This window comes from Vulpes vulpes, chromosome 12 (assembly GCF_048418805.1).
Source record: "Vulpes vulpes isolate BD-2025 chromosome 12, VulVul3, whole genome shotgun sequence".
Taxonomy (NCBI): Eukaryota; Metazoa; Chordata; class Mammalia; order Carnivora; family Canidae; genus Vulpes; species Vulpes vulpes.
In genome coordinates, this window is record NC_132791.1 from 146,143,049 (window position 1) to 146,161,134 (window position 18,086).

At 38.8% G+C, this 18,086-nt stretch overlaps 1 protein-coding gene across 15 annotated transcripts in view; it reads right to left on the reverse strand.

Moving 5' to 3' along the window:
- LEPR (leptin receptor) overlaps positions 1-18,086 on the reverse strand; it is a 139,751-nt gene that overhangs the window by 81,128 nt on the left and 40,537 nt on the right. For 4 of the 15 annotated variants that reach the window (XM_072730666.1, XM_072730679.1, XM_072730671.1 and 1 more), the window contains exons 1-2: positions 8,683-8,807; positions 8,329-8,373 (exon numbers count right to left, since the gene is read on the reverse strand). The gene's annotated coding sequence lies outside the window, so the exon portion shown is untranslated. Of the gene's footprint in view, positions 1-8,007; positions 8,190-8,328; positions 8,374-8,682; positions 8,817-11,482; positions 11,571-18,086 lie in introns of those variants that run through there. The other 11 variants (XM_072730668.1, XM_072730680.1, XM_072730670.1 and 8 more) reach the window with 9 other exon arrangements.

Here is an 18,086-nt window from a genome sequence, read left to right on the forward strand (position 1 = left end):
CCAACTCCTTCTTTTTCTCTCTCATTCACTATTATACCCATATGTATACACATTTGTAAGTCTATATTGTTTCCAGGGTTTTTTTCCCCACTAATTGCCAAAGACTTTAAAATTAGTATCACAATGCTCCTTAAGAGAGTCTCCTCTCCTTAAGAGGTCATTTTCTTTTGCCAGTCCATAGTGCTCTACTGTGATTCAAACACATGACTCTCTTCTTCAAGATCATCCACCCATCCACCAAGCAGTGGCTCCTCCACAGCTCTGCTCTCCTCGGCAAGTCTCTATGCTGTTCTAGGCAGGGCCACACCTCTCACCCAGCTGGGCAGATCACTGAGAGATTCCACTGGCCAGGCAAACACTCTCCCATATTACCTGAAAGTAGACTGTATTCACTTGCATTGGGGAGACTTCATTTGGTACCATAAAATTGTATAAGTGGGAAGAACCTAGCCTACTAACTTTATAGAAGAATACGTGACTTGCTTTCATTCAGTGAGAATCAATATCCACAAAAAATTCTCATAGTCTACCTTAAACTTATTAATTGTTCACAATTCTGAAAAAGATGTTTTTTTTAATTTTATCTATACTTCACCTTTTTTTTTTAAGATTTTATTTATTTATTCATGAGAGACACAGAGAGAGAGAGGCAGAGACACAGACAGAGGGAGAAGCAGGTCCCATGCAAGGAGCCTGATGTGAGACTCGATCCCGGGACCCCAGGATCACGCCCCATCACGCCCCAGGCCGAAGGCAGGAGCCAAACTGCTGAGCCACCCAGGGATCCCCATGAAAAAGATTTTAAACTCCCAAGTATGTGGCACTTAAATTTGACAGTAATTTTCACTGCGTATCCGGCATTGCTGTGCCTAATATTTCTTATACTTATAAAAGTATTTATAAGTATTTAAATAAAATTTATTTGAAAATGTTATAATGGCATTAATCACATCTTTTTAAGCTTGGCATGTTGGCAATGCAGATTTAAGCGTCACATTGCTGGTGGAATTGTAAAATAAAAGCTGCTCTGGAATGTGGCTTGGCAGATCTTTAAGTGTTAAACATAGTGTGGCCATGTGACTCAGAAATTCCATTCATAGTTATATACCCAAAAAAGATAAAAACATACATCCACATAAAAACTTGTACATAAACGTTAGTAGCAGCGTTATTCATAATAGCCGAGAAGTGGAAACTTACCCAAATGTCCATCAACTGATGAATGAATAAATAAAAAGTAGTATTCCATATAATGGAATATTATTTGGCTATTAGAAAAAAGAATGAAGTACTGATCCATGTTTTAGCATAGATGAACCTTGAAAACATGCTAAGTGGAAGAATTTGGTCACTAAAGGCCCCATGATTTTATTTATATGAAATATCCAGAATAGGCAAATCCATAAACACAGAGGGCAAATCAGTGGTTTTAAGGGACAGGAGAAGGATTGGGGGATGAATGCTAATGGATAAAGAGTTTAAGGAGTAATAAAAATGTTCTCAAATTACACAGTGGTGATGGCTGCATAAATTTGCATAAGTCTGTTAAGGTACTAAAAACTAGTAAGTTGTATACCATAAAAAGATGAACGTTATGATATGTGACTTACAGTCCAATGAAGCTATTAATTTGAAAATATGTTTAAATGTCAAGTGTATTTCTATATGGCATCAACAATGAATTTTTCTAAAGATATTATTTTAAATAAATTTTAAAATACGCAGTTCTTTTGATAAATCTAACATGAATTTGTTCAAGAATTCCTAAGGAAAATATTAAACAACATTTACACTTCTTATATCAGAGAAGACCTAATATACTGGGAGTCACGGATTCTAGGACCAAATATTTAAAAGATATCAATTTCCTTTTAATTATAGACTTAACACAATCTCAACATAATCTCCATAAAATTCCTAACAAATTTTATAGAACCTGAAATGCTGATCCAAAAGCATGTATATGGAAAGGCAAAAGGCCAAGGAATGCTATTGCACTCTTGAAAAAATTGCACAGGGTGGGAAGATTTGCTACTACACTTACCAGATAGCAAAATTTAATTTAAATCTGCAGTAATTACAACAATGGGATATGGGCAAAAATACAGAAAGAGATCAAAAGCACAAATACAGTGCCCAGAAACACACCTATGAATATATTAACACTTGATATTTGAAATTATAAATATGTGTTGTCTTAAGCCATTAAATTTTGGGGTAATCTGTTATACAGCAACAGGTAACTAATAAATTGTTACTCACCAGTATTTATTTATTTATTTATTTATTTATTTATTTATTTATTTATTTTCCTTTTAGCACCAAAGATTAACCTTCCCCACCTCCTTGAATTTCAGCATACCACATGACTTCTTTTGCTTCTAAAATGTGAGTGGCAACAATTCATGTCACTTCCAGATAAAGGTAGTTAAAACTGGCTCATGATTATCCATGCTTTTCTTCTCATACCATACCAACTGGGAAAGACTTGTGTTGCAGATTGTACAGCTACAGAATGATGGACATTCCCTGAATTTAGACCTCTGAGTTACAAAGGACAATTGCCCTGGAGGGTTGCCTCAATCCATAACCTTGAGTGGATGAGAAATAAAGCTTTATTCATTAAGTCAACAAGATTTGGAGATCATTTGTGACTATAGCATAATTTACAGATACCAGGCTCAATCCTACTAGTAATTAAAAAAAAAAAACAATAATGAGACAACAATACATACCCATCAGATGGGCAAAAATTAAATGTTTTGATAATACTAAGTTTCAGCAAAGATGTAGAGCAATGAAAGCAAGAATGTAAACTGGTAGACCCATCAGGGGAAAATGTGGCATTATTTAACAAAGCTACTATCTGTAATCCCTGTGATCTAGTAATTTGACTAGTAGTTTTATACTCTTAAGAAACTCCTGCATCTGTGCACCATGACACTTGTAGAAGAAGAATCATAGTTGTTTTGTTTATGGTGGAGAAAGAAAAAAAGAAGGAAGGAAGGAAAGGAATGAAGAAAGGAGAGAGGCAGAGAGAAAGGGAAGAGAAGAGAAGGAGAAAGAAGGGAACAGAGGAGGGAAGGAAAGGAGGGAGGGAGAAAGAAAAGGAAAGAAGGAAGAAAGAAAGAAACAGAAAGAAAGGGAGAAGGAGGATGGAAGTAGGTAGGAAGGAAAGAAGAGAAGGAGGAAGGTAGGGAGAAATGAAAATGATCCAATTATTCAGAATCAGTAAACAAAAAGATATTATATTCATAATATATCCAGCAATGTAAAACAACTGCCACTATCAGTTCTATATGGCATCAATCAACAAAAAAATTACTGAGCAGCTGTTGTGTGCCAGGCCTTATTTCAGGTACTGGGGATACAATAGTGAGCAAAATAGAAAAAAAAAAAAATCCATTCTCATAGAGTTCATATTTGAATAGAAATAAAACAGGAAAAAAATAGTAAATGAGAAGTCATATAGTATTTTATTATATTTTTAAAATTTTATTTATTTATTCATGAGAGACACGCAGAGAGAGAGAGGCAGAGACACAGAGGGAGAAGCAGGCTCCTTGCAGGGAGCCTGATGTGGGACTCGATCCCCAGACCCAGGATCAAACCCTGAGCCAAAGGCAGATGGTCAACTGCTAAGCCACCCAGGGGTCCCAGCCATAGTATTTTAAAAGGTGATAAGTACTATGGGGAAAAGCAAAGGAAAGGGGAGAAAGTGTATTGCAAGTAAGAGGATGTATAGTTTTAAATGTGATATTCAGTCGTAGCCAGGTTTGGAACTGTTTACATGAGAGACAAGTGTGCTTTTTAGACTTTCATTCACTCCAAATGCAAGGAAATGTGATAGTGTTAGAAGTTCACAAATAGCTTACCATTTTCCAAACCCATCAGAGGGAAACTGTTGGAAATGATGAGTGGAGGCCACTAATGGAAACCCACCCAAAGCCAACCTCACGCTTGCTCCAACGCATCCAAGATTATCAAAATGCTCATTCTGAAAAGCAGAAGGTTAATATGAGCAATTCCCCAGGACAGTGAAACAGGCATATTTTCTTGTCCTACTTTTTTTTTCTTATCTAGAGCCCTTTCCTTCTCTTGGAGTTTGGATCTGACCTGTGTCTGTGCCTTGTAGGCCATTTTGGTAGCTAACATATTCTGTGAGGAACAAGAAGGGGGAAATTATGGCAGATTAACAGTCAGGAGTGGTCAATTGCCTCCTTTAAATTTCTCCATAGAAAATCAGAAAACACCAAAAAAAAGGAACTATTAGAACAAGTGGGGGAAAAATGTGATATTCAGAGTAGGCTTCATTGAAAAGTATTTGAACATTTAAAGTGTATTCTAGGCAGAGGAAACTGAAGAACAAAGGTGGCCTCTGATATAGTCAAGGAATATCAAGACCAGTGAGAAAAACAGTAGGAAAATGAGATCAGATAGGTAAAGGGGAGAGAAGTATCAGGTAGGGGTCTTGCAGGTGATCCTAAGAAATTTGGTTTTTACTCTGTATGAACTAGAAAGTCACTGGAGCTTTTGAAGCAGAAAGGTGACATCTTTTGATATACACAGTAAAAGGAGAACTCTGATTGCAATTTTGAGAATAGATCATAGACGGCAAAGGATAAAGGCAGGGAGACCGGTTAGGAGGTCCTTGCAGTAATTCTTATGGGATATAATGACAGCTGCGACCACGGTGGCAGCCAGGGAGGTGATAAGAAGTAATTATATTCTGGATTGATTCTGAAGATAGGGCAGAATTCCTAACAGATTACATCTCAGGTATGAGGGAATGGGAGAAAACTAAGATGACTGTGGGGCCAGAACAACTGAAAGGGTGGTTGGAAGTGAAAAAGACTACAGATGGAGTAGAGTTGGGCAAGACGAAGATTCTGTTTGGAGAATGTAGAACTGGAGATGTCTACTACACATCCAAATGGAAATGTTGCCTAGGCAGCTGATAGAGAGGTGAGAGGTCAAGGCTTGAGCTATCATTTTGGAGTCACCAGCACACAATTGTAGCAATTAAAGAAAAAAAAATAAAGAGATTGCATGAAATCATCAGCGTGTCGAGGGGAAAGAGCTCCTGAGGACTAAACATTAAGGCATTCCAAGAGTAAAACCTCAGAGAAGCTCTTGACCAGCAAAGGAGACAGGACCAGCCAATGAAGAAGGAGGGAAACCAAGTGTGTTTGGTGACCTGAAAGTTAATAGTGAAGGATTACAATGAGCAGACAGTGATAACACTGATAACTGACTATCAGATTTAGGAAAGGTGATGTCATTGGTAACCATGACAGGGGTAGTTTTGGTAGAGTACTGAAAACAAAAGATTAACAGGAATGGGTTTAAGAGATAATACGAAGAGATGCAGGGAGCCTGGGTGGCTCAGGTCACAATCTGAGGGTCCTGGGATCAAGTCTGCATCGGGATCCCCACAGGGAGCCGACTTCTCCCTCTGCCTATGTCTCTGCCTCTCTATCTCTCATGAATAAATAAATAAGATCCTTTTTAAAAAATATGTAGAGATGCATTGCAGAAGGGAACAAAGACAACTCTCTTAAAAATGTTTTGTTTGGGGGGTATCTGGGTGGCTCAGTTGGTTAAGCATCTGCCTTCGGCTTAGGTCATGATCCCGAGTTCCATGTCAGGGTCTCTGCTTGTGAGGAGCCTACTTCTCCCTCCCCTCCTCACTTGTGCTCTCTCTCGCTCTCAGATAAATAAATAAAATCTTTTTAAAAAAATGTTCTTGCTTTAAAAGGGAGTAAAGAAATGGCTTAATCTCACAAACATGTAATGCAAGACCATCTATGAAAGAATGCCTCTTAAGTTCATATAATTTTTTTTAAAGGTGAAACTAAACTTGTGATCAAGAAGGAACAAGCAAGAAGTTTCTAGATAGTGGCATGTCCTCTTACTGATGTGGCAAATAACAGGGTATCTGTCTTATAATTGTCTGTTATAATGATTTGCTATTATTATTTGTCAACCAACCATTACATTTGTTTTGTGTAACTCTTCTGTATATATATGTCATATATATATGTTCAAAGGGTTAAAAAATTAAAGATTAATAAGATCATGTGCATGAAAAGACATCAGAAAATATCACTATTGCATCACAAAAGTTTTAATTAAAAGTATGTGAGAAAGAATATTTGAAATTATAAGCAGACCAAATTTGAATTGAAACTTCAAAAGGTTACATGTACTGGATCTGGCCAGTAGGTGAATATTTGTGCCTTTCTGTTTTAATTAAAAGTGGAATTTGTAAATCACATAAAATCTTAAGAATTAGAGGAGTCTGTAAGCCCTTTTCTTCATTTTTAACTCCACAGGATACTTTTTTTTTTTTTTTAGTATATGTGCTTGGTTCTCGGTATGAAAGAAATAGTACAGTAACTGCCAAGACAATTTTTTTCTCTGTATATTTTAAGTTTTATTTCCAAGGCCCCCAGAGATATTGCACTTCACAAACAAAAACCATTGGATTATATAATAATGATCTAAGTGTGAAGACATGACCCTTTTTTCCTTGGTAAATTCATTACAAAAGAGGAACAGAGCTCCTGCCAACCATGGTGACACTCCCAAGCCATGAATGAATTGGGGGTAGACTTCAAGTGGTCAGATCCATCTATTGTTTTCCAATAAGCACCTACAAAGCAGGGTATTTGGGTTTTCCTGCTTTCTGCTCATTCAACAAACAATTTACTTAACTCCTTGAGCATCTGTTTCAAAGGAGATGATCACCTACTTCACCAGAGAACATGAGGCAAGACAAATGCCTGAGTGATTAAGGATACTTCCAACCCAAAGAGGAAGAGGTCATGGAAATAAGGAAATGTGTTCATAAAAGAGTATTATACTTCAAATCCCTTCCACTCTCCCAAACTACAAAAAATGCATATACTGGGTGGGAATATATTATTTTATTTTATATCAAAGCCACCAAAAAGAGCCAGAAACACTTCTAAAACCTATCCTATCTACTGATGAACATATCTCAAATAATTTTAAATTACAAGTAACAACAAAAGCCATTCTAACATCCTCTGTCTGCTGAAACAAGCCAACAGTTGTTTGTTGTTTATTTTTTATCAAAAATAAAACAAAAGGTTCACTGACACTTTGGGGCACACGCTTCTTGTACAACTTTGTGTGTGTGTCAATTCCTAATTTCTGGTTTACCTGTTTAGTTAACCTCTGCTATTTTCTGGGCTTCATTCCAAGACAACAAAAATGCATTACCAAAATTGGCATCTCTGCTTTTGAGCTTAATTTCAGAGAGGCTCTGAAATGGTCTGAAGCCACTTTTTTAATATTCTGCACACAATCTTATGCTAAAAAGTAACAGATGTTTCGAGATCAGTAATTGACAGGAAAGGTACAATTTTTGTTTTCCTCAAACACGATTTTTATTTCCTCCAAAAATACGAGACCAGAAAAGAAGTGCTGTGCTAAAGCCACACGTTTTTGTTGCTGTACTGCAAATATTGGCTTAAAGTTGAACAGAATTCCCTAAGGTAGAGTCAGAGATAATCTAAATATTTACTATACATTTCCGAAGTCTTTTAATAAGTGTTTTTCTCTTTAATTTTTGGTTGGAAAACCCTAAAGACACAAGTCGTAAACGCATGCAAACAAAATGCCAAGATCAAAATAAGAGTTATGAAGTTTCATGAAATTACGAGCCTCGCAATGTTTGCAGCATGTCAGAGAATTACAGAATCATACATGTTTAAGTCGGGAAACATCTTAAATATTATTAAAAGGCCTCCAGAATCGGAACCCTCTAATTTGACAGATGAGGAAAGTGAGGCTCAGAGAGGTTAAGCTAACCACAGCTGTCACAGATAGTAAATGGCCAATTATGCAAAATCCAGATATTCTGACTCCAAATCCAGAGCTCTGGTAGAGTATGTGTCTCAATACACTAATGGAACAAGAGGCACTCCGGGCAGGCCCTCAACAGAAGGATCTCTTACACACCTAAAGGAGCCAGCTCACCTGTTTGCAAACACAAGTCCTAGAAATAGCACTGGCAACAACCGGCTTCTGAGCTTGCCTCGCCAGACCTGGGGTTTCCAATGATTGCTCAGTTAGGTCTATTTTTCTCACCTCTGTGAGTCCTTTTAGGTAAGTGCTTTTAGCTGGATCGGGTTGGCCATTTTATTTTGTTTTTCACATTTCTTGGGGAGGGGGTGCGGGAGGGTTAGAATCGGAGAGGGTTGAAAAGAGAAGCTCCGATGTTAAACCGCCCCTTGCAGCACAAAGTTTGTTCTTTTGTCAGCCAAACCAACAAATCCTTCCCCGAGCCCCAGGGCTTACTGGTTTGTGTCGCGGTCCCTTCAGTTCCCAAAGTAGGAGGGAGACCTGGAAAAGAAGTTGGCTGGGCGGCTCGTGCTCCGGAGGGGCCCGGCAGGTGCGCGCCCGGGCGGGCAGGTGCGCGCCCGGGGGGGGGGGGGGGGGGGGGCAGGTGCGCGCCCCTTTCCTCCTCGCCCCTCGAGCCTCCCGCTCCCCCGCCCGGGGGCCCACGGTCCCCGCCGCCCCCCGCCCCCGCCCCCCAGCGCTGGCGCCGCCCGGTCCTCCCGGACTCCCGGGTCCCAGGGGGCCCGCGGGCTCCGCGCCCCAGCGCCCCGCTCCTCCGGCCCCGGGGGCGCAGGGGAGAGAAGCGGGTCCCACCTGGTTGCCGGGGTCCAACCACGCGGAAGGCGGAGATGGCGGTGGCGCCGGGGCTCGGGCACCTGCGTCGCACGCGCGCGGCGGGCCGCGGACTCCTCGGCCGAGGTGCACGGGCGGGAGAGCCGGGCAGCGGCGGGGGCGGGGGGAGGAGCGGCGGGGCGGGGGCGGGGGCCCCGGCGAGCCCAGCGGGCAGGCGGCGCGCGGCTGGAGCAGCGGTGGGCTAGCGCGCGCCCCGCCGGGGGCCTCCAGACCCGGCCTAGGCGCCCCGCTTCCCCTGCGCCCCCCGCTCCTCCCGCGCCCAGACCTCGGGGCCTCCGCTGCAGCGCGCGTGCAAAGCGCTGTGATGAAGAGTGCAATATCGGGCAGGCGTGGGGAAGGAAAGCAGACTGGCAAAGGCCAGAGGGAGTGCGTTCCCTGTCACCAAGGATGTCTCAGCCAGGCATGCTGTTGGTCGCGTGTGTCGGGAGGGCTGAAGAGGGCCCTCGTGCACCTCTGCGGGGCTGGACTAAATGACCACTTACTTCTCCTTCAGGCCTGAAAGTCTATGGCGTTTGATGTAGCAAACAAACAAACAAAAACCAACCAAAGAAATCTGTTCTTGAACAGATGACACCCTCTAAGAGACATTTTCTTACCCCCCCCCCAAAATGTTCATTCACTATTTATCATTATTAATAATAACACTATTATTGAGGACCTACTATGTGCCAAACAATATGTTAGGTATGATTCTTACGTTCCTTGAACTTGGAGTTATGACGGACAAGCAGGTGTTCACAAAATTACAATTATGATGGGTGACACCCAGGAAACCAACCGGGAAAAGAAAGAATAAAGGGGAGTGGACATACTCTGGATTGGATATGGGAAGGAAATGGTTAATTTTTCAAAGGTCTCTCTCCAAAAAGGGAACTTGCCTAAAACCCTCATAGGAAGATGCACCGGAGGTAAAGAAAGTAGCCCAGAGTTGGGTAGGGCCAGAAGCAATATGTCTTGGCTCTCTGACCCAGCCACTTTGTCAACTTGTAGAGCTTTGTAAATAGAACTTTGCATCCATAGGAGTATCGGCTCAGAACCAGTGGCACTTATATGAAGTGAAGCATTGAGATCTCCAGACCACTTGTTGAGGCCACTTCACTCAGAAATTTCATATTTGTGCATTAAATGGGCTTTCTGGGGCACCTGTGGTTAGAAGCACTAAACTTTGGGTTTCATCAAACCTCAAAAAGACAGACAAATGTCTCCATTGGACAGAGACAAGAATTGGAGTAGAGATACTGACTTTCCCAAATTATTATAAACAACACAACAGAACCCTTAGTTAGATAATCTGTGTGAACCAGCTAATTAGTTTCCTAAGGCTACGTTAACAAATGACCAGACTTTATGCTTAAAACAAAAGAAATCTATTCTGTCCCTGTTCTGAATGTCAGAAGTCCAAAATCAAGTGTCATCAGGCCTGCACTCCTTCCCAAAGACCTAGAAGGGAACCCTCCTTTGCCTAGTCCATCTTCTGGTGGCTCCAGGATTTCTTTGGCTTGTGACAGCTTTGCTCCAGTCTCTGCCTCCATCTTCTATAGCCCTCTCCTCTATGTTTTCTGCCTCCTACAAGGATTCTTGTCATCAGATTCAGGGACCATCCAAATAATCCAGGGTGATCTCAGCTCAAGATCCTTACTTAATTACATCTCAAAGACCCTTTTTCCAAATCAGGTCACATTCGTAGGCTCTGGGGTTTAGAGTGTGGACATGTTTTTTGGGGGAAGCCACGATTCAACCCACTAAAGCTAGTAAACCAATTGGGACCACAATCATTGTCTACTGTGGTATCAGGGTGTCATTTCCGCACCATATGCAAAATCATATTGATGCTAAGTAGAATTTATCATTTGATTGTAAGATACTAAACAAAGGTATCATTAAACCTGAGCATTATGAGGAATAACTGCAACGAGGAAAAAAGTGCGGAGGCCGGAGCCTGAAATTCATGTTTGAGTCACAGGTGATACTTGAAGGCCAAGCAAGGCTCCTCAGCAGCTACCATTGCTAAATTAATACAGAAATACACCCCATATCCGTTGGTATGGATTTCTGATAATGTGATCCAACATTGAATGTCTGCTAAGCACCAGGCTCTGAGTCAGGGGCTCCTATGGAGCTTTTATTGTAGGTTAGGAAACAACTTTGAATCTCATTCCCTCTGCACAATGTCTGCTGCATGTCTGAAGCCTGATAAACAGCTGTTGAATGAATAGATGGGTATAAATAAATCACTACCAATCAGCTAGGCAATTATTACTGCATTGGAAAACATCAATATAATAAGAAGATATTACTAGATTTACTAGAGCAAAACAGATTAACATGCTGACTCATTCAGTATTGCCTTGAGTGAAGGAAAAGTCCTTAAAAGAAAAACTTTGATTTGAAAAAGAAAATAATGAGATATCTACCTTTTTCTACCTTTTTTAAAAATCAATAATATGCCTATTTACACAGATACAGGTCCTGCTGAGAACAATCAATGATGACTGAAGTTATAGCTACTTGGTGAGTAAAATATTTTGTCCAAGTATTTGCTTGACAAATATTTTCAAAAACATAAATACTATTCAGCTGGTAATTTCATGATACACATACATCACTTCTTGAAACTCCTGCAATGATTTCAATGACTTCAGTCTCTCCTGGTTCACCTCTTCCCTCTTTGACTTTCCTTCTCACTTTTCCACTCTTACGATTTTAGACAATCAACCAATATATTAATAACTACCCAATGGATTCTCATTCTTGGGCTTACCTGAGTCATAGGCTCATCCCTGAACCAGTCATGGCAGCTAGTGAGTTGGAATATGATGACCATTCTGGTGTGAACCACCTGTGCACTCCTGGAAAATAGGGAATGGGAAAAGAGTTGATCTCACCTTAACCAAATAACTTAGAGTGGGGGAAAGTGGTATCCAAAAATAAACTAGAGAAAGTGGGCAAAAAAGCATACATATCCACTGCAATAGATATTTTAAAAAGTTTTTTGTTAACTGAATGTAGTTTTAATTAAAACAGCACTTCACCCTTTCTATGGTGTTCTAAAAGTTTTCCATAGTCTTCAAAAAATGAATTGATAATTGTCACTATTGATTACATGTCTAATTGCCACACAAATCTTTAGAATTTACACTTATAAAAGACTGTGAAAAAATGTTTTTATATGTATGTAAAGCCATATAGCAAGCACATAAACTCTGAAATCTGATTGCCTTGGTTTTTTTTAAAATGCACATTAATTGTGAGACTATGTTCTCTATCCTTTTTCTATCTCGGTTTCCTTTTTTGTAAAATAGAGTGGATAATAGTTGCCCCTCTGAAATGTCATGCAATGTAATGAGATAATAACTATGCCTTCATAATAGGACTTGTCACCTAGAACTCTATTATGTTTGGTTATTATTAATATAAATTAGCTTTCACAGCATCCCTGGAAACTATTTTGGGGAGTTATACTCTGATCATTTATATTTCTCTTAATAAATAATCAATATCTATTATGTATCAGGCACAATTACCAAGATAAACAACATGGGTTCTTTTTACCCTGGAGGAGGCAAGTTAGGATTCCCATAGTTCAACCAGGTTGTTGTAGGGCAATCCATGCAGGGGAACAGAGAATGGAAGGAACACAGAGGAAAGAAGGCATAGTAGCTTAGGAGAGTGCCAGTAGTGTAGCCCTGGGTATGTTCAGTAAGGTGTACCTAGAAAAGTACATGGTAATAGGAAGAACTGTGAAGGTCATGTGGATTTTGAAGGCCATTTGGACTTTAACTTCTATGAATGAAGAAATGTTGAAAACTTTTAGACTCAAGAATTATTTTCAAATTTGTAGGAAGGAAAGCACACTGGGTGTGGAAAGAGATAAATGTAGAGCCAGGAATAACAGTTAAAACAGTTAAGAAAGTAGGCAAACTTTAATGTGCAACTGAATCAAATGAGGGTTATTTAAAACATAAATTCTGATTCAGGAGTGCTGGGGTGGGGCCCTGGAGTCTGCATGGCTAATAAGCTCCCAGGTAATGTCAAAGCTGCTGGTCCTCAGCAAGGCAACAGACTATTTACTGGCAATGTTGCTTCCAACAAAAAGAATCTGTATCTAATATACTTCAAACTTTTAAGTCCCCATGGAGAAATAATTTGCAGCTCGTTAAGCGGTAACAACTAATTGAAGAACTATTGTGTATAAGGCAACAAGATAGAAATATTTTATCGTAATTCTTAAGATGTCTCTGAGGATAAATCCCTTCAAAGCCTGAACATCCAAATGGAGGAGGTTGTGGTGAATAGAAGTATAATATAGGGTACCATGATGGTCTTTTTGATGTTGTCAACTTGACTTAGCTACAGTTCCTAGTTACACAATCAAACACAAATTTAAGTGTTGCTATGAAGATATTTTCTAGATTTGACTAAAGTTCATAGTCACTTGACGTTAAGTAAGAAAAATTATCCTAAATAATCAGGGAGGGCCTGGTTCAGGCAGGTGAAGGCTGTAAAAGTAGATCTGGGTCTTCCCTGAAGAAGAAGTAATTCCACTTATGGACAGAAGCCTCAGCCCATGACCAAGTGCTCCAGCTTTGCCTTTCCTGACCATCCGTCTTATGGATTTTAGACTTGTCTAGCCAGTCCCTACAATCGCATATCCCTTCCAATAAATATCTTACTTTATATCCCCTACTGGTTCTGCTTCTCTGGTTGGACCCAAAAAGATTTTGGTAACTGAAACCAGGGAGCTGCTATAACAAACACCCAAGAATGTGGTAATGGTGTTAGAATTGGGCAGCGGGCAGAAACTAGAAGAATTTTGAGAAGCATAATGGAAAGAGCCTAACCTGTCTTAAATAGACTACTAGTAGAAATATGGTTGTTAACAACTCTGCTAAGTGAGGACTCAGGAGGAAGTGAGGAGCATGTTATTGGAAATTTGAGAAAGGGAGATGCTTGTTATGAAGTGGAGGAAAGCTTGACAGAACTCTGTCCTGCAGTTATATAGAAAGCATAACTTGTATATAGTTAAAGTGGACATAGAGCTGAGGAGATTTCCAAGCAAAGTGTTGAAAATGTGTTCTGGCTTCTCCCTGCTGCCTACAATAAAATGTAAGAAGAAAAAATAGATTGAAGAAAGAATTCTCAAATAAAAAGTAACCAGGACTTGATGATTGGGAAATTCTTGGCTTATCCAATTCTTATCCAATCCAATTTCTGAAGGGTACAAAGATTGACAGATTTACTACCAGGAAAGCGTGCTGTAGAGAAAAAGCCAAGGATATGACTAGTCAACCTTTTGCTAATACTTTAGAAAGATTTTTTAAAAATCAGAATATTCAGTCACACGACGGCTCGCCTCAGATCTCCCAAATAGAAATGGGATTATTTAGGGAAGATCTATGGATAAGCCTCTTTTCTTCTGGAGTGAATTCCTTTTAACATACCCAGGACACCTTTAAGGTTCTCAAAAATTTTATACCAGTGGAAATACTGCCACCTTGGATTTCAAGGGATAGAGTAAGGAACAAAGAAAGCTGTTGGACTCTGAATTCTACATGCAGAAAATAGGCTAACAAAACTACACAGCTTGTACTATAAAACAGACAAAAATCCTAGGGTCCATCAAAGATGTAATGAGTAAAAGCCTCTGAAGAAGAAGGAAACAGAACTCTGTGTTTTAATAGGCAGGCCAAGTGAAATTGGATGTAATTAGCTTTTGGAGAAAGGCAAGAATGATAGTTTACTTCAAACACTGGAAAGATGATCATGAAGATGTGGTAGGTTTTCTATATAGACCCTGTAAGCCAAAGTAAAATCAGTGAATGCAAAGCACAGGTAGCCAGATTTAAACCAAATCAAAGGAATCCCTTTCTAGCTGTCATAATCGTTAGATGTACAATGGGCTACCAGGCGAGACAATGAACTCTTCACTAGTAGATATTTTTAAATAGAGAATAAAGGACTGGCTATCAGAAATACTGGAGGATGACACTGGGTGGGAAAGATCAGAATGATGGTAATTAGGCCTGCACCATACTAAAGAATCTATGATTTGGAGCTGCAACTTCAGAGTATTTCCAGGAAGAGGATTTGGGCTGTAAATGAAAAGTTACATAGTAAAAACATTACCTACTACATCCACAGAGAGTTAATTCATTCACAGGGCATGAACAATCCTTTCCCTCCAAAAGTGAATACTGCTTTACTTTGCCCGCATCTGTTTTCTATTGCAATAAATAAATAAGTAAATAGAATGTGTGTGTCTGTGGGTCTTATATCCAAGACTGTTGGGGTGAACCAGTAAATCTGAAACAGGAAAATTAATTGATACAGATTGTTATTTAGACATACATACACAGGTTTAACTTTATTTAATTAGTTCAGTTAAGCAGCCAAATAACTTGACAGCTTGTAATGTATATGCTCTGCTGTGACTTTCAGATTAATTATACATGAATACTTTAAATCTGGGACCCCAGTACTCTGCAGAAATCATTAGTGTCTATGGGCATAGGGGTATTTAGCAAAGTTGTCTTGATGTTGACCAGCTTTATATTCCACACTCCCTTAGTAATGTCAAAGAGGTAGAGAATATGGTGAGAGGTGAAAGGGCATTATTTTGATCATCTAAAAACTATGGGAGATTACCCAAGTGTTAAAATTTCATGAGAGTAATTTGAGACTATTTGGTTATCATGGTCCTAAAAAACACCACTTGTCTTAGTTAGCTTTTATTTTGTGATTTCTGTGTTGCTACAATTGCTCTGAGTTTCATGCCTTTGGAAGGGAAAAGAATGAAAGTAGCAAATATGGAATCTCAGAATATGTGATGAGGCTTCGTGAAATGGATACAAAGGCATTTGGATCTACCAATAAGAGAGCTGTATTCACAAACTTAAAAGGTGCTATAGTAAAAAATAATTCATCAATACAATCATCAATATTTAACTGTAACATTGCATTAGTTATATAAACAACTATATATATTATATATTTATATATATTAAACAACTATATATTATATATATTATATATTAAGCACAATATAACTGCTTAATTAAATAATGGTTTCTGAGACTGAAGTTAACTTTAGAAAAAAAGACCTTTTACACAAGGATGTTTAAATTTGGGGGTCTCTTGACATGCCATTTGCAGATAATTAGTAGGCCAACTTATTTGGGTAAATGGTAGCCAGTACCCCTACCTACACCAGAAATATATTAAACAATGGTAAGTCTAGAGCAGAAAATGTAAAAGCGGATTTAATGGAAGCCTAAATTGAATTTTCTACATTAAACACAAATACTACCCCTAAAATACATTTTTCAAAAGGTTTCAGCAATTCAAAGTTAAATGAAATAGTAAAAAGCAATGAAAGGAAAACACTTTAAAAATGTAGAAAGGAGGGGTGCCTGGGTGGCTTTGTCTTTAAGTGTCTGACTCCTGATTTGGGCTCAGGTCATCTCAGTGTGGTGAGATTGAGCCCTGCATCCACATCACACTCAGGGAGGAGTCTGCTTGAGATCCTCTCCCTCTACCCTTCCCAACCTCCCCTTACTCACACTCTCTCATTCTCTCTCTCTCTCCCTCTCTTAAAAAAAAAAAAAATCTAGGAAGGAAACTGAAGAATAAAGAAAACCTGTGGTTCCAAATATTTAATAAAAAGGATAATTGGTATCAATTTATGAAGTTTGGCTATCATAAATGCTAGTAATTTTATCCTTATGTGAAAAATATTCAAAATTCCTCTTACTATAATGCTATCTCCAGGCCCAAATTAGCCAGAAGACATAGTTTCTATAATACTCATTATATAATACAATATTCTACTAATAAAGTTGCCCCATAAATGCTTTTTGAGTGCATAAAGCATTTTATGAAAGATAAAGGGAAAAATATATACAGAACAAATGAACATTATGTTGTCAAATTGTAAATGATAAAAAAAATACTAATAAGGAAGTTTAGGCATTAAAATACTTCAGGAAATTTGTATGCTCTTCCCAGAAGTTCTAAAAAGGTATTCTTGGGGTGCAGAGAGAAAAACAAAAACATATCTATGATTTATATTTTTCAAAAAGGAAACCTAGAAAGCAATTACATGAACACCTACCCATACACATTTGGCCATATATCATTCCTTGTAGGAATTTTAGGTTTTTTATAATCCTCTTAATATACAGTCTTCATCATTTCATGTGCTGCTCAGAAGAATCTGTGGTTCTCCACTGCCTATGGATTAAAGTTTAAACTCACTCTGGCATTCAAATTCATTCTCAATGTACTGAGATTTAATTGTCCAATGTTTTCTCCCACCATGAAGGACAACACTTGGTTATCTAAACACAATTTTTTTTTTTTTTTTTACCATTTCTTGCCCTGTTTATGCTGTTCCATCCTGAATGTTCTTTTTTTTTTTTAAGGTTTTATTTATTTATTCCTGAGAGACACAGAGAGAGAGGCAGAGACATAGGCAGAGGAAGAAGCAGGCTCCCTGCGAGGAGCCTGATGCAGGAATCAATCCCAGGACACAGGGATCATGACCTGAGCTGAAGGCAGACGTTCAACCGCTGAGTCACCCAGGTTTCCTCCATCCTGAATGTTCTTCCTCCATTCCACAACACTTCTACCTAAACCATCACCCATCACCATCCTCTATCTGCTGGTCAACATCTTAGCTAATCTGTCAACATCCAACTAAATTGACTCTTCTTTGTAAGCTCCTCAATTGGAGCTATGCTACCTATGGACTACGATCATTTAAAAATTTATTTTGTGTCCATTTTATCATGACGTAGATCTACACAAATATCCTGAGGACAAATATGTTATTAGTGTTTGGTTTCCTATCCCCTAAAAGTATATCACAGTATCTTGGATTGCTCAATTAATATGCATTGGACTAAAATAGAAAAGGCAAATTGTATAGTTTTCCATCTGTATTATTTAAAAAAAAAAGCAAAGACTGTCTTATTTTATGAATAATTATGATTATTTACCTACAGTACTATTTAAAATTATATACAAAAAGATTTTTATTCTGAATTTCTGTAGAATTTTTTCCATAGGAATTATATATGTAGTATAAATTCAATGAATTTTTAAATATACAGACAGAAAAAAAAATGAGGAGAACTGTATTGAAATGTTAACAGTAGGGATCTTTGGATTGAAGAATAGATGAGTTTGTTTAATACTTTTTGCCTTTCCAAATTATCTAGAATAATCATATGTTACTTTATAGTCAGGGAAAAAAATTTAAAAAGCTATTTGAAAGTATCTGTGTAAGATCATGTGTTCTTTGGAAATGACTCCTGGGAACTAGAGCCATTAAGATACACCTTAAGGCCTGGGGCAGCCCCATTACT